Source organism: Triturus cristatus, chromosome 3_2 (assembly GCF_964204655.1).
Source record: "Triturus cristatus chromosome 3_2, aTriCri1.1, whole genome shotgun sequence".
In the NCBI taxonomy this organism is placed as follows: Eukaryota; Metazoa; Chordata; class Amphibia; order Caudata; family Salamandridae; genus Triturus; species Triturus cristatus.
Window position 1 is genome coordinate 1003625768 of NC_140584.1, and position 12641 is coordinate 1003638408.

At 46.8% G+C, this 12641-nt stretch overlaps 1 protein-coding gene across 1 annotated transcript in view; it reads right to left on the bottom strand.

The window, feature by feature from the left end:
- UNC45B (unc-45 myosin chaperone B) overlaps positions 1-12641 on the bottom strand; it is an 89879-nt gene that overhangs the window by 76558 nt on the left and 680 nt on the right. The gene's annotated exons all lie outside the window — the stretch shown is intronic.

Consider the following 12641-nt stretch of genomic DNA (forward strand, 5'->3'; position numbering starts at 1 on the left):
GGTCCTGTCACACTACTACGTGTGATTGACTTCACAGGCCCTGTCACAGTACTACGTGTGATTGACTTCACAGGCCCTGTGTCACACTACTTCGTGTGATGGACTCCACAGGCCCTGTCACACTACTACGTGTGATTGACTCCACAGGCCCTGTCACACTACTACGTGTGATGGACTCCACAGGCCCTGTCACACTACTACGTGTGATTGACTTCACAGGCCCTGTCACACTACTACGGGTGATTGCCTCCATAGGCCCTGTCACACTACTACGTGTGATGGACTCCACAGGCCCTGTCACACTACTACGTGTGATGGACTCCACAGGCCCTGTCACACTACTACGTGTGATTGACTTCACAGGCCCTGTCACACTACTACGTGTGATTGACTTCACAGGCCCTGTGTCACACTACTACGTGTGATGGACTCCACAGGCCCTGTCACACTACTACGTGTGATTGACTCCACAGGCCCTGTCACACTACTACGTGTGATTGCCTCCACAGGCCCTGTCACACTACTACGTGTGATGGACTCCACAGGCCCTGTCACACTACTACGTGTGATTGCCTCCACAGGCCCTGTCACACTACTAAGTGTGATTGCCTCCACAGGTCCGGTCACACTACTACGTGTGATTGACTTCACAGGCCCTGTGTCACACTACTACGTGTGATGGACTCCACAGGCCCTGTCACACTACTACGTGTGATTGACTTCACAGGCCCTGTCACACTACTACGTGTGATTGACTTCACAGGCCCTGTCACACTACTACGTGTGATGGACTCCACAGGCCCTGTCACACTACTACGTGTGATTGACTTCTCAGGCCCTGTCACACTACTACGTGTGATTGCCTCTACAGGCCCTGTCACACTACTACGTGTGATGGACTCCACAGGCCCTGTCACACTAATACGTGTGATTGACTTCACAGGCCCTGTCACACTACTACGTGTGATTGCCTCCACAGGCCCTGTCACACTACTAAGTGTGATTGCCTCCACAGGTCCTGTCACACAACTACATGTGATTGACTTCACAGGCCCTGTGTTACACTACTACGTGTGATTGACTTCACAGGCCCTGTGTCACACTACTGCGTGTGATTGCCTCCACAGGCCCTGTCACACTACTACGTGTGATTGACTCCACAGGCCCTGTCACTGTGTGAATGACTACACAGGCCCTGTCAAACTACTACGTGTGATTGACTCCACAGGCCCTGTCACACTAGTACGTGTGTTTGACTCCACAGGCCCTGTCAAACTACTACATGTGATTGACTCCACAGGCCCTGTCATACTACTGCGTGTGATTGACTCCACAGGCCCTGTCACACTAGTACGTGTGTTTGACTCCACAGTCCCTGTCAAACTACTACGTGTGATTGACTCCACAGGCCCTGTCATACTACTGCGTGTGATTGCCTCCACAGGCCCTGTCACGCTACTACGTGTGATTGACTCCACAGGCCCTGTCACACTACTACGTGTGTTTGACTTCACAGGCCCTGTCACACTTCTACTGCGTGTGATTGCCTCCACAGGCCCGGTCACACTAGTACGTGTGTTTGACTCCACAGGCCCTGTCAAACTACTACGTGTGATTGACTCCACAGGCCCTGTCATACTACTGCGTGTGATTGACTCCACAGGCCCTGTCACACTAGTACGTGTGTTTGACTCCACAGGCCCTGTCACACTAGTACGTGTGTTTGACTCCACAGGCCCTGTCAAACTACTACGTGTGATTGACTCCACAGGCCCTGTCATACTACTGCGTGTGATTGCCTCCACAGGCCCTGTCACACTACTACATGTGATTGACTCCACAGGCCCTGTCATACTACTGCGTGTGATTGCCTCCACAGGGCCTTTAATCACCGTATGACGCAGCCCCACTTCAAACTCTGGGGCAGAATCAATGCAAATAAACCTCTGCTGACTTAGTTAAGAGGGGAGGCTTCTCCGCTTAAGGCGGAGGGGCGTCGCCACACAGGAAAAATAAAATGATAATGATAATCATTTTATTTTTCATGATTGGCTATGTAAAGGTGCGGGCGGGGCTGTGCTTTCAGCACAGCAGGAGGAGGGGAGGTGAGCACACTCTAAAGTGCGCAAGGTCGGTTGTCTTGGGCCAGCCAGTCATGCGCACTTTGCACGTTCTCAACCCGCTGTAATACACAGCCGGGCTGGAGAACATGCCCAGGCTTCCAGTGTTTCTGAGTGCCGAACTACGGCACCCAGACTGATGATAACACCGCTATGACGCAGCGTCGTGATTGGTTAAGGGAGTCTGGGAGCCTGTGTGCGTCTGATTTCCTACGACCATAGATGACGACGGACGAGAGCCGGCCACTGAGAAGGTTAGTGATTTTTTAAATCTTTTCTTTCCCATTTTCTTTTTTCTTTTTCTTTAACCCCCACCCCACCAGTAGTAGCCATACTGTTAGTTAACAGCAGCACAGGACAATGGTAGATTGTCAGAGTGCAGCACAAAAATGGACAGACTAATCCGCTGTCAGCTAGTGAGCAGCAACTACGCTAAGGTATATATCCATTCTACTAAGCTTGGCTTGAGGCCCCGTGAGCACCGGCACTCTCTTTGGCCAAGCAGAAGTTCCGGTAATCAAGGGCAAACAATTCAGAAGTGCCGGTACCCTGTACCGGTGAGTGCCGGCCCATTTAAAGCACTGATCTCTACCGATTTAAGTCTGCAACCAACTTAGGATTTTCACCCCAGACATCATCAAGAGGGCCTCTACGTTAATACAGCTTTTTTTTCATCAGTGTAAGTTAGAAACATGCTCAGTCAACATTGGCATTGGTGATAAAAAGCATGCAGACACCTAGCCATCCTAGGGGGTGTGTGTAAAAAAAAGAGCGCACAAAGGTGAATCTATGGGTGAGAATGTGAAACAGGAGATAAGAAAGTGAGGGACGTGGATGAGAGAAAGTGTAGGGCAGGTTAAGCTGTGTGGGAGGAGAAAGCAAGAGAGTATATGAGAAGAGCAAGTAAGGAGGATTGTGAGGGAAATGAAGATGGGGAGAGGGAGAGATTTAGGTGTGAGAGGAGGGTGCAAAAGAGTGCATCTGAGTGTGATGGTAAAATAGGTCTTTGGGGACAGGAGCAGGCTCTTACAAGGGTATGAGAATAAGATGAGACTAAAAGTTATATGAAAGGAAGTTGTGAGACTGGAATGGTTGACAGGACAGTGAGATGACGTCAGAAACAGAGTAGGTAGTGTGCATGCAGTGATAGAGCATTGTGTCAGAGGATGGAGTAAGATGGGGTTTGAAAAGGAAGTGTATGAGAGAAGTCGGTATTGAGATTAAAAAAAGGGAGGTGAATAAGGGAGTGTGTGAGAAGCATGTATTTAAGAAGAAGAGGAAGGAAGATAAACGATATAAAAACAGTCCAGGGGTGACGTGAGAAAGAGCATATGGCTGTGAGAGAGAGCAGAGGGCAAGGAAATATTTGGGAGAAGAGAAAATGGGGTGCATGCATGGATTGACTACATTTAAGGTGACAAAAATCCTTGCATTGACTCTTGGAGGAGAGAGAGATAAAAATAAAGGTTAGGAGAAAGAAAGAGATGACGTCGATGAGAGCTAGCAGTGTGTGAGAAGGAAAAATAAAATTAGTGTGAGAGTATAAGACTGGTGAGAGAGAAGAGGGCAAAGGAGATATATGTGAATGAGCATGAGGGAGAAAAGTGTAAAAGAGGACTGAAAAGATACTTGAAAGTGAAATAAGAGCTGGATAAGATAAGACTATAAGCAAGAGATGACGTAGATAAAGGTGTGTGAAAAAGAAAAATGAAATGAGTGTGGAAGTGTAAGACTATGGTGGGAGAGAAGAGGGCCAATGAGATATATGTGAGTGTGAGGGAGAAAAGTGTAAGAGATGACTGAAAAGATAAATTAAAGTGAAACAAGAGCTGGATAAAATCAGATTGAGAGTAGAGAAAATGAAAGCTGACAATGTGAACAAAAGTAAGAAAGAGAGTGAAAAGGTTAGGAAAAGGGTGAAGGCATAGGGTAGAGATAGAGAATGAGTATAAAGAGAAAGGAGTGCTATCTATTAGAAAGACAGCAAGTGTATAGCTTCGAAGAAGAAATAGATGTAGCGTGAAATAAGATAAGCACAGAGTTGCAATTTTGTCGTTAAATTGCCCACCTGGTCATGCTCTCTCTTTTGCCCCTTTCAAACCATGAGTAGAGAATGTCTCCCTATGGGATTAGCAGGGTCCCATCCAGGAACGTTTTAAGGCATGGGCAAAGTAGACAATTGTCCTGGGCTCCCACCTTCCAAGGCCCCCCTGGTAACTTGAGTTGGACAGTAGAAATTCCTGCTATAATAATGTAGCTCATAAAAACGAACTTATTCTAATTAGACAGCTGAGCATGCTTAACAGAAACTTAGAACCATATGCACTAAGGCTTTGCACTGGGACAAAGTCACACAGAGTGACGCAAAGCAGCGCAAACTCTTACAAGGCCATTTACTTATTTTATGCAGGAAAGGAGTCATTTTCTCAGCTAAAAATAGCCGTCAAGGGGGAATTACTTCATGTAACTTGGGCGGATTAGCACAAATGCCCATAGTTTTTAATGCAAAGCCCAATCTACCGGATTAGCACAAATGCCCGTAGTTTTTAATGCAAAGCCCAATCTACTAAAACGGTACAAAAGGGGGTGGTGATGGACGGAGCATCAGAACCAATCAAACACTCACACCCAGTCAACAGATCTGGGTTTGATCCATCACCGTTCTTTAGCCCACTCTGCCACCCCAGTTCAGACATGGCCATATGCAAAACAGTCTGACCCTGTGCCTCATGGGAACAGTCCAGCCCGAACTGCCAAGCCATGTCTTCCCTGGACCGGAAACAAGCTTCCTAGGACCGGTTTCTGGCATTTCAGCCGTCTTCAGCCAGGCTTGCTTGAATCCAGTGGCAAAGTGAGCAAGGGACTCACGTCTGAGCATACCCTGCCAACTTATGGCGACCAAAGCGGTACAAAAGGGGGTGGTGATGGACGGAGCATCAGAACCAATCAAACACTCACACCCAGTCAACAGATCTGGGTTTGATCCATCACCGTTCTTTAGCCCACTCTGCCACCCCAGTTCAGACATGGCCACATGCAAATCAGTCTGACCCGGTGCCTCATGGGAACAGTCCAGTCCGAACTGCCAAGCCATGTCTTCCCTGGACCGGAAACACGCTTCCTAGGACCGGTTTCTGGCATTTTAGCCGTCTTCAGCCAGGCTTGCTTGAATCCAGTGGCAAAGTGAGCAAGGGACTCACGTCTGAGCATACCCTGCCAACTTATGGCGAACAAAGCGGTACAAAAGGGGGTGGTGATGGACAGAGCATCAGAACCAATCAAACACTCACACCCAGTCAACAGATCTGGGTTTGATCCATCACCGTTCTTTAGCCCACTCTGCCACCCCAGTTCAGACATGGGCATATGCAAATCAGTCTGACCCTGTGCCTCATGGGAACAGTTCAGCCCGAACTGCCAAGCCATGTCTTCCCTGGACCGGAAACAAGCTTCCTAGGACCGGTTTCTGGCATTTCGGCCGTCTTCAGCCAAGCTTGCTTGAATCTAGTGGCAAAGTGAGCAAGGGACTCACGTCTGAGCATACCCTGCCAACTTATGGCGAACAAAGCGGTACAAAAGGGAGTGGTGCTCACTTTGCCACTGGATTCAAGCAAGCCTGGCTGAAGACGGCTGAAATGCCAGAAACCGGTCCTAGGAAGCTTGTTTCCGGTGCACCCTTGAAATTGCATGCACAATTTGCGAGTACCTATTTGGTACTCGCAAATTGCGCATGCAATTCCCATTCATTCCTATGGGCCTAAGGAAGCTATTCCTTAAATCGCAATTTGCAATTCGTAATTAAGGAATATGTAGGAATTGCACAAAATTTTGCGAAACCTACATGCATAGACAATTGGGATTCCATAAATGCGATTCCTTAGTAATCGCAATTATGGAATCGCAATTGCCTACAATGATGCATGTGCCCCATACTCCTTTCTGGATACCACTATATCCCTATCTCTACCATCAAGTCTTCTTTCTGACACACACTAACACATATCTACCTCTGGAGCTTCTCCATTTCGCTCACACCCTCCAGCATAACTATCTCTAAACGTCTTTGTATCTTTATAGATCTCTTTCTCTCACAACTCTCTACATCAGTACACCCCCATCTCTCTTTGTTTATTTCAGGTATATCCATCGGTTTCCTTCTTCCGCTTCACCCATGTCTCTTTCTACCCTTCTCCCCTTCCTCTCTACATTTCCCTCTTCCCCACTGCTCTCTTTACTTGACCTGTTTTTCTATACATCTTCTCATTTTGCTTTCTCTTTCTCTTGCATCTATTTGTTTTTCCTTAAATCTCTCTTTCTACCTCCTGTATTTGAATCCAATTCACCTCTTTTATACATTACCTCTCTCTCTCTCTTTCTACCTCATCTTTTGAAATACTGTACTTCTCTGTCTTTCTCTCTACATTTTCTTTTTCCAATCTCAAACTTTTTCTTCCTCTTTATAGACTATAAAACTATCCCCATGTACCTACCTCCCTTTCACTACCTACATCTTCCTCTTTCTAGCTTTCTTTATCTTTCCTTATGGCTACCTCACCTTACTCTGACAGGGGACAGAGTCTATGCCACTTGGAAGTGACCAGGAGGCATGGAAGACCAATGACCACCGATGACGGAAGATGCAGGAGTGATGATGGTGACCTTGTCGCTACAGCGGTGAGGACCAGGTGACGCTGTGGAAGACCAGGAGCCGTTCACGAGCTGTCCCATGTCGGAAGTCAAGAACCATGGGGCCGGTGTCTGGCGGGAGCAGCAGCAAGAGACGTGGTAAACGAAAAAGGTGCAACTTTGGGACCAGCAAGGTTCAAGGGACTCTCTAAGTGCAGGAGAGTGAGAGGAGGCCCCGAGCCAGCAGGGGAGCCTACTGAAGCCAAAGAAGGCCCTCCAGAGGACCCATAGGCCAAAGCCACAGGAGTAGCTAGAGGACTTCAAGCAGCTCACCAAAGATGCAGGCCCATAGTGCAGAGGATATGGGGAGGACAAAGAACTTGGTAGGAAGAGATGCTGGAGGCTGGAGCATCTTGTAGCCCGAAGATCTCTGGAGGACAGTGTCAACAAGCCTTGGCAAAGGCAAGTGGAAGTGGTGCACAGGGATTCTGTTCCAGCAGTTGCGACGAGGGATGCTGGCCTCAAACTTGCTGAAAGGACAGGTCAGGCCTCGAGGGAGTTGCAGAACTACCACCTGTGTTGCTGAACCTTTCTTAGTCCGTAGGACGCCAGGAGCAGCATTCCGGTCAGCTTTGTTGAGGTGCCTGCAGATGCATGGGGAGTGACTCCTTCACTCCAGCGAAGATTCCTACGGGTGTTTTTGATGCCCACAGGCCTGGAGAGGAACCTGGATGAAGCACAGGCACAGACGACGAAAAAGACTTGCAGAACAGGGAGACTAGGAGCAGCAGGAGTATTCCTTGGTGCAGTCTGGGCTAAGTCCAGCAAAGTCCAAGGTGCTCAGAAGGTCGAAGTTGAAGTGGTTTCGGGTTTGAATCTTGTCCCACAATGAATCTGAAGAGCCACCCACATGTAAGCCCTTAGGTACCCTAGGGAAAGGGTTGGGATGATTCAAGGGTCCTCCCCAGAGGAGGGGCTGAACAGAGGGGAGGATACTCCTATGTCCTTTGTCCAGTTTCATGCCAGAGTGGGAGCCAAGGGCTCCCTGAACTAGTTCCAACTGGAGTATGCAAGGAGGGCACCAAATGTGCCCTTCAAAGCAGTCTGGTGGCACTGGCAAACGCCCTACCCCAGCCAAATACACTAAGTCCTGTCTGGGAGGTGGTCACACCTACCTGTGACAGGAAACCTATTGTTCTACCTTCCCCTGCTCGAGCTCAGCAGCAGGAGGGCAGAACGTGTCCGTGGTCGGCAGCAGCACTAGCTTGCTGTTAGACCATGAAAGGCTGGTACCGGGAATACAGGAGGGCAGCCTAGGAGATCACCCCTGTACATGGGATCCTACATGCAACACTGGAATCGGTGTTGGGGTAGGATTTCAAAATGTTTGATACCAGTGTATAGTTAGGCATCTCGTAATTAACTTGATGTCCACAATATGTATTAAATGGCTGACCGCACTTACATAGCCTGTAGAATCGACTCTGAGGTTTGTAGTGGGTGTCCTGCTCATGTAGGGCACCCTCACACTTATAACCTAGAACTCTGTCTTCAGGATTGAAAGGCCTGCCTTAGGGGTGACTTATAGGTTTTAAGAGCAGTGACCTCAGATATAAGGAAATGTATATCTGTCATAAGTGGTGCTCACACCATCTCACGCAAGTTGCAATGGCAGGCCTGTAGTCACAGTTTGCGTGACCTCTCATGGGTGGCATAATGCATGCTGCAGCCCCTGGGAGACCCCTGGTGTACCTATTCCCAGTGTACCTTAGTACCATATACTAGGGACTTACACCAGAAGCCAATTGAGAAGGTACCAGAGTACCTACCACTGTCAAATTTAGGGAGGAAGCACAGTGACTGGGGTCCTGGTTAGCAAGACCCAGTCAGACTAGTCAGGAAACAGAATAACACCAGAAAAAAGTGGGGGTAACCATGAAAGCAGATCCTACTTTCCTACCGGGGCGAGACCGGCAGAAGCGCATAGAAGCCCAGCCTGTCATGCCACCAGTGACAGGAGACCGGCCTTGTATGCTACAGTCCCAGAAACACATACCAAACAGGATGGAGGACACGTGCTACCTGTTGAAGAAGGTGGCAGCAGGGGAGCCCTCTGCCTCTGAACCCAGAGAAAGCAGAGAAGAATGTGTTCAGCTAATGAGTCACGTGAAAAGCTGTCATGGTGTTTATGCTTCTTGCCTTTATATGTAATTTTACTATTACTGCATGAGGCATTAGCTGGTGGGATTGGTGCAATCTGTACCCATCCACTTGCTTACCTTCTGAGGCACACACTCGTTCATCCATCCATGTATTCATTGAATCAGGCACTCACTCATCCACTAATTGACTCTCACATTCCACCATTTACTAACCTGGATGACCACACACACTAACTAGACAATCAATAATTAAGCATTTTCGCTTAAATATAGACAGGCCTGGTGGCTTTGCCAATGCTTGGAGTCGATTTAGATTCTTGTCACCTAAATCCCTTGAAAATCTTTTGCTTTCTGACAGTATAGTGTTAAACTGTTTGCTGCTCTCAGTTTTACATCCCTACTTTATGACGGCATCATCACAGGGCCTCATTGGTTAAGGGCGGTTGTAGGTGGAGCATGGCTTCACAAGTTAGAAATAATTAGTAGTGTCTGGTTGTTAAAGTGCTGCAGGAGAGCCTGTGGTGAAGGGAGGCACATTCTGCAGATTGCTGCTGGCAAGTTCACTGCTACAGATGCAGATAAGTTTTGCTAGTGACTGCATTGTCGCCAGCGAGAAATGAAACCCTGCCACCTCCCATTGGCTTGTCATGCTCACAGCATAGGTCGAACCGAGGCACATATGATGCACAAAGGCCTTGGATACACATAGGGACGTTGTAAGGCTTGAGTAAAGTGGGATATTGACAAGGACCCCCACCCTCCAAGGAGCCTCCTGGTGATGGAGTGGAACAGTTAAGATTCCTGCTATAAAACCGCTGCTCACAAAAATGAATGTATGCTAATTTGGCAGCTGGGCATGCTTAGCAGAAACCTGGAACCATATTTACTGAGCCTTTGCACTGGAGCACAGTCACACAGAGTTAAGCAAAGCAGCGCAGACTCTTACAAGGCTATTTACTCGTATAACGCTGGAAAGGTGTAATTCTCTCACCCAAAAGTAGCTGTCAAGGGAGCATTACTTGAATGTAACTTGTGCGGATTAGCACGAGCACCCTTAGTTTTTGAAGGAAAGCCCAATCTACTAAAACAGCAGGCCAGGCTCTTCTTTAAGGAAGCGCTAACATGGAAAATGCTTTCCTCCAAACATTTCACGCAATTGCACGCGTGCTGCACTGTACAGCACACCTACATGTGAAATATTTCAGAATTTGTCTAGACACAGACTTTTGTGTAGAAGTACAAATCTTTAGCTAGACAGCCCGTGCAGCCCATGCAGGATGGTACAAAGGTTGTGCGTGGCGCTATGCAGTCATCACAGGTATAATGAGCAGCAGCCAGCCAGTTCATAAGAACATTTGGCTCTACATTGCTTTCCCCCCCTTGTGTGACCCAGCACAGCAGTCAAAGTTGCAGTAAAGATAAATATCTTTCCCTTACCTCTCTCCATGTCTCTACTACCTCAGCCTTCTAACTTTCTCTCAGCCCTTCCTCTAGCTCACTAGTCCCCCCATCTCTCTATCTCTTAGTACCTAGCCGCACAATTTACTTCACCAGTAGTTCACAACCTGACCTCTCCACCACCCTTTTCTCTCGTTCTACCTCTTTTTCCTTTCCTTTCCCTCTCGAAATGTCTTACTCTTTCTGGATACCACTATTTCTCTAGTACTAACCCTTTGCCTCTAGCATCAACTCTTCTCTCTGACACACCCAAAAACATATCTACCTCTGGAGCTTCTCCATTTCAGTTCACACCCTCCAGCTCAACTTGTTTCTTTCTTTATAGATCTCTTTACCTCACCATCTCTTTCTCTCACAATTCTCTACATCTGTATACACCTCACTTTTCTTTCTTTATTTTAGGTATGTCTATCAACTTTCTCCTTTTATTCCACCCCACATTTCTATATTTACCCTTCGCCCTTTCCTCTCTGCATTTCCCTCTTCCGTATTACTCTCTTTACTTAACCTATTTTCTTCTAATTTTGCTCTCCATTTACTTGCATCTTTGTCTTTTCGCAAGTTTCTTTATCTAACTTTCGCTGCATTTTCCTCCAATTCACCTATTTCTATACATTACCTCTCTATACCTCGCCCCTTGGAGTACTGTAGTTCTCTGCCTTTCTGTCTACATTTTCTTCTACCTACCTCTATCTCACTTTACCTCTCTACACACTCTAAAACTTACCCCATTTCCCCACCTCCCTTTCACTGCCTACATCTTCCACCTTCTACCCGTTCTTATCTTTCCTTATGGCTACCTCACCTTTCTGAATTTACTTAAGTTCTCACCATACCTCACATCTTTTTACATCATCTCTATTCTTATCCTTTGTTTCCTCTACTTCACGTCTCCAGCTACACTGTTATATTTATGTCTCGGTCCATCTCCTGTATCTCGCCTCCTCCATTTATCTCGCTCAGAAGGATCGCAGGCGCCTCTGCAGCCAGATAACTGCTCACAGACAAAGTGGAGAAGAGGGAGAGGACGCGCCAGGAGAAATTAGAAGAAAGCTTGTCGATTGTAACCGATGGAACAGTCAAAATACTCAAAGAGCTTTGATTTGCACGGTTATAGCAACAATGCAAATAGTGACAGAGGAAATATTTAAGGTTACAAATATTTTTCAACTAAATTTGCAAATTTCACGCGTTATGTGCATAAGTATTCCTTTATCATTATGCACTAATCTACTAAACATCTAACGAGTCATCCGTAGCATGTTTTTCCTACAGTGGAAGTAACAAGCTAGTTAGACACTGATTTCCACTTAAAGTGTTTTTGTTGTAAGTTAAAAAAAAGTCTAGATCAAAACTCAAAATAAAATGGCTTTAGCCATGCTTGATCCAGCGTTCTTTGGCACTGCTTGGCCGGCGAACACCAGCCAGATTGAGCTCTCGGCTGTTTCTGCCCGCCCCGGTTTCTAAAGGTTTAAAATATCATTCAATGTTGTCTGGAATCATGGGGGCTCCAATTAGCCAAAAAGAGGTTATAAGTTCGGTAGCAGTGGGTCAGTCAGTCCCGTGCCTGAATATGGATCCAGGACATACATCTGTAGCTTTGAAAACTAAAATGGGAGTTCCACTGATCCTGTCTGTAACTTGAAGTCACACCTGCAGAGGCCTTTGAAATGATTGCTGATTATCCAAGACTTGCTGAGATATTCGCACGCTCCAAAGCCTACATAGCTGATGCAGTAACCTGAACAGGGCCGGCTTTCGCACTGGTGGCGCCCAGTGCGACAATGTTTTTGGGCGCCCCCCAACGACCACCTCAGCCACGGATACCCTCACTGCCACCCTTTAACAGTCTCCATAACCTCTCTCTCAGATGCATTTAATTAATTTTATAGCGTCACTCATAAAAGTGAAGGGTGTCAAAGCATTTTAGATAACACACGCATTACACAGAGACAATCAATCGTAGGTCTGTAAATCAGTGTATAGTAAATGTTGCAGAGTACTTGGTCTGGAGAAGCACAAACTCTGAATTTAAGATGTAACACAATGGATTGGGGCTCTCTTTAATAGCAAGAACTGTTTGTACCCAAAATGAACCCTTTTTGCAACATTAGAATAATGAAAGTCTGGGGAAAACATACATAGCTCTAATTTATACCTTGAAGTCTGCACGCAGTTCTTTGATGACAGTTAATAGTTCAATGTAAGCTGAAACTAACAAAAGGAAGTCTCTGACAAAAGCAGTAACCCACTGACCTGTTTACATTATATCCAC